Source organism: Schistocerca gregaria, unplaced genomic scaffold, assembly GCF_023897955.1.
Source record: "Schistocerca gregaria isolate iqSchGreg1 unplaced genomic scaffold, iqSchGreg1.2 ptg000001l___fragment_3, whole genome shotgun sequence".
In the NCBI taxonomy this organism is placed as follows: domain Eukaryota; kingdom Metazoa; phylum Arthropoda; class Insecta; order Orthoptera; family Acrididae; genus Schistocerca; species Schistocerca gregaria.
The window spans coordinates 2,158,407-2,166,337 of NW_026061699.1; positions in this window are offsets into that span (position 1 = coordinate 2,158,407).

A 7,931-nucleotide genomic window follows, 5' to 3' on the forward strand; every position below is an offset into this window, starting at 1 on the left:
ATTACTGTGTTTCATCAACACTCTGATAGTCTACACATTACAGAATTCCACCAGATGTGCATCGGTAACTACTACTGGTCTTCCAGGGAACGATCAAAGCGTAGACTGTTTGGGACATTACTTTTATGGAGAAATGTGCGCATGGTGAATGTTGTATTCAATCCCGATGCAATTTCTGTGTTTCATCAACACTCTAATAGTCCACAGATTACAGAATGCCTCGAGATGTGCATGGGAAACTACTACTGGTCTTACAGGGAACGATCAAAGCATAGACTGTTTGAGAATTACTCTCATGGAGGAAAGTGCGCATGGTGACTGTTGTATTCAATCCCGAAGAAATTTCTGTGTTTCATCAACACTCTGATAGGCCACAGATTACAGAATGCCTCCAGATGTGCATCGGAAACTACTACTTGTCTTCCAGGGAACGATCAAAGCGTAGACTGTTTGAGACAGACCTCCCGTGGAGGTTTCATCTGAAACTACTACTGGTTTTCCAGGGTACGATCAAAGCATAGACTGTTTGAGAATTACTCCCATGGAGGAAAGTGCCTATGGTGACTGTTGTATTCAATCCCGATGCAATTTCTGTGTTTCATCAACACTCTGATAGTCCTCAGATTACAGAATGCCTCCAGATGTGCATCGGAAACTACTATTGGTCTTCCAGGGAACGATCAAAGCGTAGACTGTTTGAGACATACCTCCCGTGGAGTAAAGTGCGCATGGTGACTGTTGTATTCAATCCCGATGCAATTTCTGTGTTTCATCAACACTCTGATAGTCCACAGAGTACAGAAAGCCTCCAGATGTGCATCGGAAACTACTACTGGTCTTCCAGGGAACGATCAAAGCGTATACTGTTAGAGACATTACTCCCATGGAGGAGAGTGCGCATGGTGACTGTTGTATTCCATCCCGATGCAATTTCTGTGTTTCATCAACACTCTGATAGTCTACACATTACAGAATGCAACCAGATGTGCATCGGAAACTACAACTGGTCCTCCCGTGGAGGAAAGTGCGCATGGTGACTGTTGTATTCAATCCCGCTGCAATTTCTGTGTTTCATCAACACTCTGATAGTCCACAAATTACGGAATGCCTCCAGATGTTCATCGGAAACTACTACTGGTCTTCCAGAGAGCGATCAAAGCGTAGACTGTTTGAGACATTACTTTTATGGAGGAATGTGCGCATGGTGACTGTTGTATTCCATCCCGATTCAATTTCTGTGTTTCATCAACACTCTAATAGTCCTTAGATTACAGAATGCCTCCAGATGTGCATCGGAAACTACTACTGGTCTTCCAGGGAACGATCAAAGCGTAGACTGTTTGAGACATTACTACCATGGAGGAAAGTGCGCATGGAGACTGTTGTATTAAATCCCCATGCAATTTCTGCGTTTCATCAACACTCTGATAGTCCACAAAATACAGAATGCCTCCAGATGCTCATCTGAAACTACTACTGGTCTTCCAGGGAACGATCAAAGCGTAGACTGTTTGAGACATTACTTTTATGGAGGAATGTGCGCATGGTGACTGTTGTATTCCATCCCGATGCAATATCTGTGTTTCATCAACACTCTGATAGTCCTTACATTACAGAATGCCTCCAGATGTGCATCGGAAACTACTACTGGTCTTCCAGGGAACGATCAAAGCGTAGACTGTTTGAGACATACCTCCCATGGAGGAAAGTGAGCATGGTGACTGTTGTATTCAATCCCGATGCAATTTCTGTGTTTCATCAACACTCTGATAGTCCACAGTTTACAGAATGCCGCCAGATGTTAATCGGAAACTACTACTGGTCTTCCAATGAACGATCAAATCGTAGACTGTTTGAGACATTACTACCGTGGAGGAAAGTGCGCATGGTGACTGTTGTATTCAAACCCGATGCAATTTCTGTGTTTCGTCAACACTCTGATAGGCCACAAATTACAGAATGCCTCCAGATGTTCATCGGAGACTACTACTGGTCTTCCAGGGAACGATCAAAGCATAGACTGTTTGAGAATTACTCCCATGGGGGAAAGTGCGCATGGTGGCTGTTGTATCCAATCCCGATGCAATTTCTGTGTTTCATCAACACTCTGATAGTCCACAAATTACAGAATGCCTCCAGATGTTCATCGGAAACTACTACTGGTCTTCCAGGGAACGATCAAAGCGTAGACTGTTTGAGACATTGCTTTTATGGAGGAATGTGCGCATGGTGACTGTTGTATTCAATCCCGATGCAATTTCTGTGTTTCATCAACACTCTAATAGTCCACAGATTACAGAATGCCTCGAGATGTGCATCAGAAACTACTACTGGTCTTACAGGGAACGATCAAAGCATAGACTGTTTGAGAATTACTCCCATGGAGGAATGTGCGCATGGTGACTGTTGTATTCATTCCCGATGCAATTTCTGTGTTTCATCAACACTCTGATAGTCCTCAGATTACAGAATGCCTCCAGATTTTCATCGGAAACTACTATTGGTCTTCCAGGGAACGATCAAAGCGTAGACTGTTTGAGACATACCTCCCGTGGAGGTTTCATCGGAAACTACTACTGGTTTTCCAGGGTACGATCAAAGCATAGACTGTTTGAGAATTACTCCCATGGAGGGAAGTGCCTATGGTGACTGTTGTATTCAATCAAGATGCAATTTCTGTGTTTCATCAACACTCTGTTAGTCCTCAGATTACAGAATGCCTCCAGATGTGCATCGGAAACTACTATTGGTCTTCCAGGGAACGATCAAAGCGTAGACTGTTTGAGACATACCTCCCGTGGAGTAAAGTGCGCATGGTGACTGTTGTATTCAATCCCGATGCAATTTCTGTGTTTCATCAACACTCTGATAGTCCATAGAGTACAGAAAGCCTCCAGATGTGCATCGGAAACTACTACTGGTCTTCCAGGGAACGATCAAAGCGTAGACTGTTAGAGACATTACTCCCATGTAGGAAAGTGCGCATGGTGACTGTTGTATTCAATCCCGATGCAATTACTGTGTTTCATCAACACTCTGATAGTCTACACATTACAGAATGCAACCAGATGTGCATCGGAAACTACAACTGGTCCTCCCGTGGAGGAAAGTGCGCAATGTGACTGTTGTATTCAATCCCGATGCAATTTCTGTGTTTCATCAACACTCTGATAGTCCACAAATTACGGAATGCCTCCAGATGTTCATCGGAAACTACTACTGGTCTTCCAGGTAACGATCAAAGCATAGACTGTTTGAGAATTACTCCCATGGGGGAAAGTGCGCATGGTGGCTGTTGTATCCAATCCCGATGCAATTTCTGTGTTTCATCAACACTCTGATAGTCCACAGATTACAGAATGCCTCGAGATGTGCATCAGAAACTACTACTGGTCTTACAGGGAACGATCAAAGCATAGACTGTTTGAGATTTACTCCATGGAGGAATGTGCGCATGGTGACTGTTGTATTCATTCCCGATGCAATTTCTGTGTTTCATCAACACTCTGATAGTCCTCAGATTACAGAATGCCTCCAGATTTTCATCGGAAACCACTATTGGTCTTCCAGGGAACGATCAAAGCGTAGACTGTTTGAGACATACCTCCCGTGGAGGTTTCATCGGAAACTACTACTGGTTTTCCAGGGTACGATCAAAGCATAGACTGTTTGAGAATTACTCCCATGGAGGGAAGTGCCTATGGTGACTGTTGTATTCAATCAAGATGCAATTTCTGTGTTTCATCAACACTCTGATAGTCCTCAGATTACAGAATGCCTCCAGATGTGCATCGGAAACTACTATTGGTCTTCCAGGGAACGATCAAAGCGTGGAGTATTTGAGACTTTACTCCCATTGAGGAAAGTGTGCATGGTGACTGTTCTATTCAATCCCGATGCAATTTCTGTGTTTCAACAACACACTGATAGTCCACAGAGTACAGAAAACCTCCAGATGTGCATCGGAAACTACTACTGGTCTTCCAGGGAACGATCAAAGCGTAGACTGTTAGAGACATTACTCCCATTTAGGAAAGTGCGCATGGTGACTGTTGTATTCAATCCCGATGCAATTTCTGTGTTTCATCAACACTCTGATAGTCCACAAATTACAGAATGCCTCAAGATGTTCATCGGAAACTACTACTGGTGTTTCATCGAACGATCAAAGCATTGACTGTTTGAGAATTACTCCCATGGAGGAAGGTGCGCATGGTGACTGTTGTATTCAATCCCGATGCAATTTCTGTGTTTCATCAACACTCTGATAGTCCACAAATTACAGAATGCCTCCAGATATTCATCGGAAACTACTACTGGTCTTCCAGGGAACGATCAAAACGTAGACTGTTTGAGACATTACTTTTATGGAGAATGTGCGCATGGTGACTTTTGTATTCAATACCGATGCAATTTCTGTGTTTCATCAACACTGTAATTGTCCACAGATTACAGAATGCCTCGAGATGTGCATCGGAAACTACTACTGGTCTTACAGGGAATTATCAAAGCATAGACTGTTTGTGAATTACTCCCATGGAGGAATGTGCGCATGGTGACTGTTGTAATCCATCCCGACGCAATTTCTGTGTTTCATCAACAATCTAATAGTCCTCAGATTACAGAATGCCTCCAGATGTGCATCGGAAACTACTACTGGTCTTCCAGGGAACGATCAAAGCGTAGACTGTTTGAGACATACCTCCATGGAGGAAAGTGCGCATGGTGACTGTTGTATTCTATCCCGATGCCATCTCTCTGTTTCATCAGCACTCTGATAGTCCACAGACAACAGAAAGCCTCCAGATGTGCATCGGAAACTACTACTGCTCTTCCAGGTAACGATCAAAACGTAAACTCGTTGAGACATTACTCCCATGGAGGAAAGTGTTCATGGTGACTGTTGTATTCAATCCATGCATTTTCTGTGTTTCATCAGCTCTCTGATAGTCCACAAATAACACAATGCCTCCAGATGTGCATCGGAAACTATTACTGGTCTTCCAGGGAACGATCAAAGCGTAGACTGTTTGAGACATACCTCCATGGAGGAAAGTGCGCATGGTGACTGTTGTATTCCATCCCGATGCAATATCTGTGTTTCATCAACACTCTGATGGTCCACAAATTACAGAATGCCTCCAGATGTGCATCGGAAACTACTTCTGGTCTTCCAGGGAACGATCAAAGCGTAGACTGTTGAGACATTACTTTTATAGAGGAATGTGCGCATGGTGACTGTTGTATTCAATCCCGATGCAATTTCTGTGTTTCATCAACACTCTGATAGTCCTCAGATTACAGAATGCCTCCAGATGTGCATCGGAAACTACTATTGGTCTTCCAGGGAACGATCAAAGCGTAGACTGTTTGAGACATACCTCCCGTTTAGTAAAGTGCGCATGGTGACTGTTGTATTCAATCCCGATGCAATTTCTGTGTTTCATCAACACTCTGATAGTCCACAGAGCACAGAAAGCCTCCAGATGTGCATCGGAAACTACTACTGGTCTTCCAGGGAACGATCAAAGCGTAGACTGTTAGAGACATTACTCCCATGGAGGAAAGTGCGCATGGTGACTGTTGTATTCCATCCCGATGCAATTTCTGTGTTTCATCAACACTCTGATAGTCTACACATTACAGAATGCAACCAGATGTGCATCGGAAACTACAACTGGTCCCCCGTGGAGGAAAGTGCGCATGGTGACTGTTGTATTCAATCCCGATGCAATCTCTGTGTTTCATCAACACTCTGATAGTCCACAAATTATGGAATGCCTCCAGATGTTCATCGGAAACTACTACTGGTCTTCCAGGGAACGATCAAAGCGTGGAGTATTTGAGACTTTACTCCCATTGAGGAAAGTGCGCATGCTGACTGTTCTATTCAATCCCGATGCAATTTCTGTGTTTCAACAACACACTGATAGTCCACAGAGTACAGAAAACCTCCAGATGTGCATCGGAAACTACTACTGGTCTTCCAGGGAACGATCAAAGCGTAGACTGTTAGAGACATTACTCCCATGGAGGAAAGTGCGCATGGTGACTGTTGTATTCAATCCCGATGCAATTTCTGTGTTTCATCAACACTCTGATAGTCCACAAATTACAGAATGCCTCCAGATGTTCATTGGAAACTACTACTGGTCTTCCAGGGAACGATCAAAGCGTAGACTGTTTGAGACATTACTTTTATGGAGGAATGTGCGCATGGTGACTGTTGTATTCAATCCCGATGCAATTTCTGTGTTTCATCAACACTGTAATAGTCCACAGATTACAGAATGCCTCGAGATGTTCATCGGAAACTACTACTGGTCTTACAGGGAATTATCAAAGCATAGACTGTTTGTGAATTACTCCCATGGAGCATTGTGTTCATGGTGACTGTTGTATTAAATCCCGATGCTATTTCTGTGTTTCATCAAAACTCTGATAGTCCTCAGATGACAGAATGCCTCCAGATGTGCATCGGAAACTACTACTGGTCTTCCAGGGAACGAGCAAAGCGTAGACTGTTTCAGACATACCTTCCGTGGAGGAAAGTGCGCATGATGACTGTTGTATTCAATCCCGATGCTATTTCTGTGTTTCATCAACACTCTGATAGTCCACAGATTACCCAAAGCCGCCAGATGTTCATCGGAAACTACTACTGGTCTTCCAGGGAACGATCAAAGCGTAGACTGTTTGAGACATTACTACCATGAAGAAAAGTGCGCATGGTGATTTTGTATTAAATCCCGATGCAATTTCTGTGTTTCATCAACACTCTGATAGTCCACAAATTACAGAATGCCTCCAGATGTTCATCGGAAACTACTAGTGGTCTTCCAGAGAACGATCAAAGCGTAGACTGTTTGAGACATTACTTTTATGGAGGAATGTGCGCATGGTGACTGTTGTATTCCATCCCGATGCAATTTCTGTGTTACATCAACGCTCTAATAGTCCTTAGATTACAGAATGCCTCCAGATGTGCATCGGAAACTACTACTAGTCTTCCAGGGAACGATCAAAGCGTAGACTGTTTGAGACATACCTCCATGGAGGAAAGTGGGCATGGTGACTGTTGTATTCAATCCCGATGCAATTTCTCTGTTTCATCAGCACTCTGATAGTCCACAGACAACAGAATGCCTCCAGATGTGCATCGGAAACTACTACTGCTCTTCCAGGTAACGATCAAAGCGTAAACTCGTTGAGATATTACTCAGATGGACGAAAGTGTTCATGGTGACTGTTGTATTCAATCCATGCATTTTCTGTGTTTCATCAGCTCTCTGATAGTCCACAAATAACAGAATGCCTCCAGATGTGCATCGGAAACTGTTACTGGTCTTCCAGGGAACGATCAAAGCGTAGACTGTGTGAGACATTACTACCATGGAGGAAAGTTCGCATGGTGACTGTTGTATTAAATCCCGATGCAATTTCTGTGTTTCATCAACACTCTGATAGTCCACAAATTACAGAATGCCTCCAGATGTTCATCTGAAACTACTACTGGTCTTCCAGGGAACGATCAAATCGTAGACTGTTTGAGACATTACTTTTTGGAGGAATGTGCGCATGGTGACTGTTGTATTCCATCCCGATGCAATATCTGTGTTTCATCAACACTATGATAGTCTACACATTACAGAATTCCACCAGATGTGCATCGGTAACTACTACTGGTCTTCCAGGGAACGATCAAAGCGTAGACTGTTATTGACATTACTTTTATGGAGGAATGTGCGCATGGTGAATGTTGTATTCAATCCCGATGCAATTTCTGTGTTTCATCAACACTCTAATCGTCCACAGATTACAGAATGCCTCGAGATGTGCATGGGAAACTACTACTGGTCTTACAGGGAACGATCAAAGCATAGACTGTTTGAGAATTACTCTCATGGAGGAAAGTGCGCATGGTGACTGTT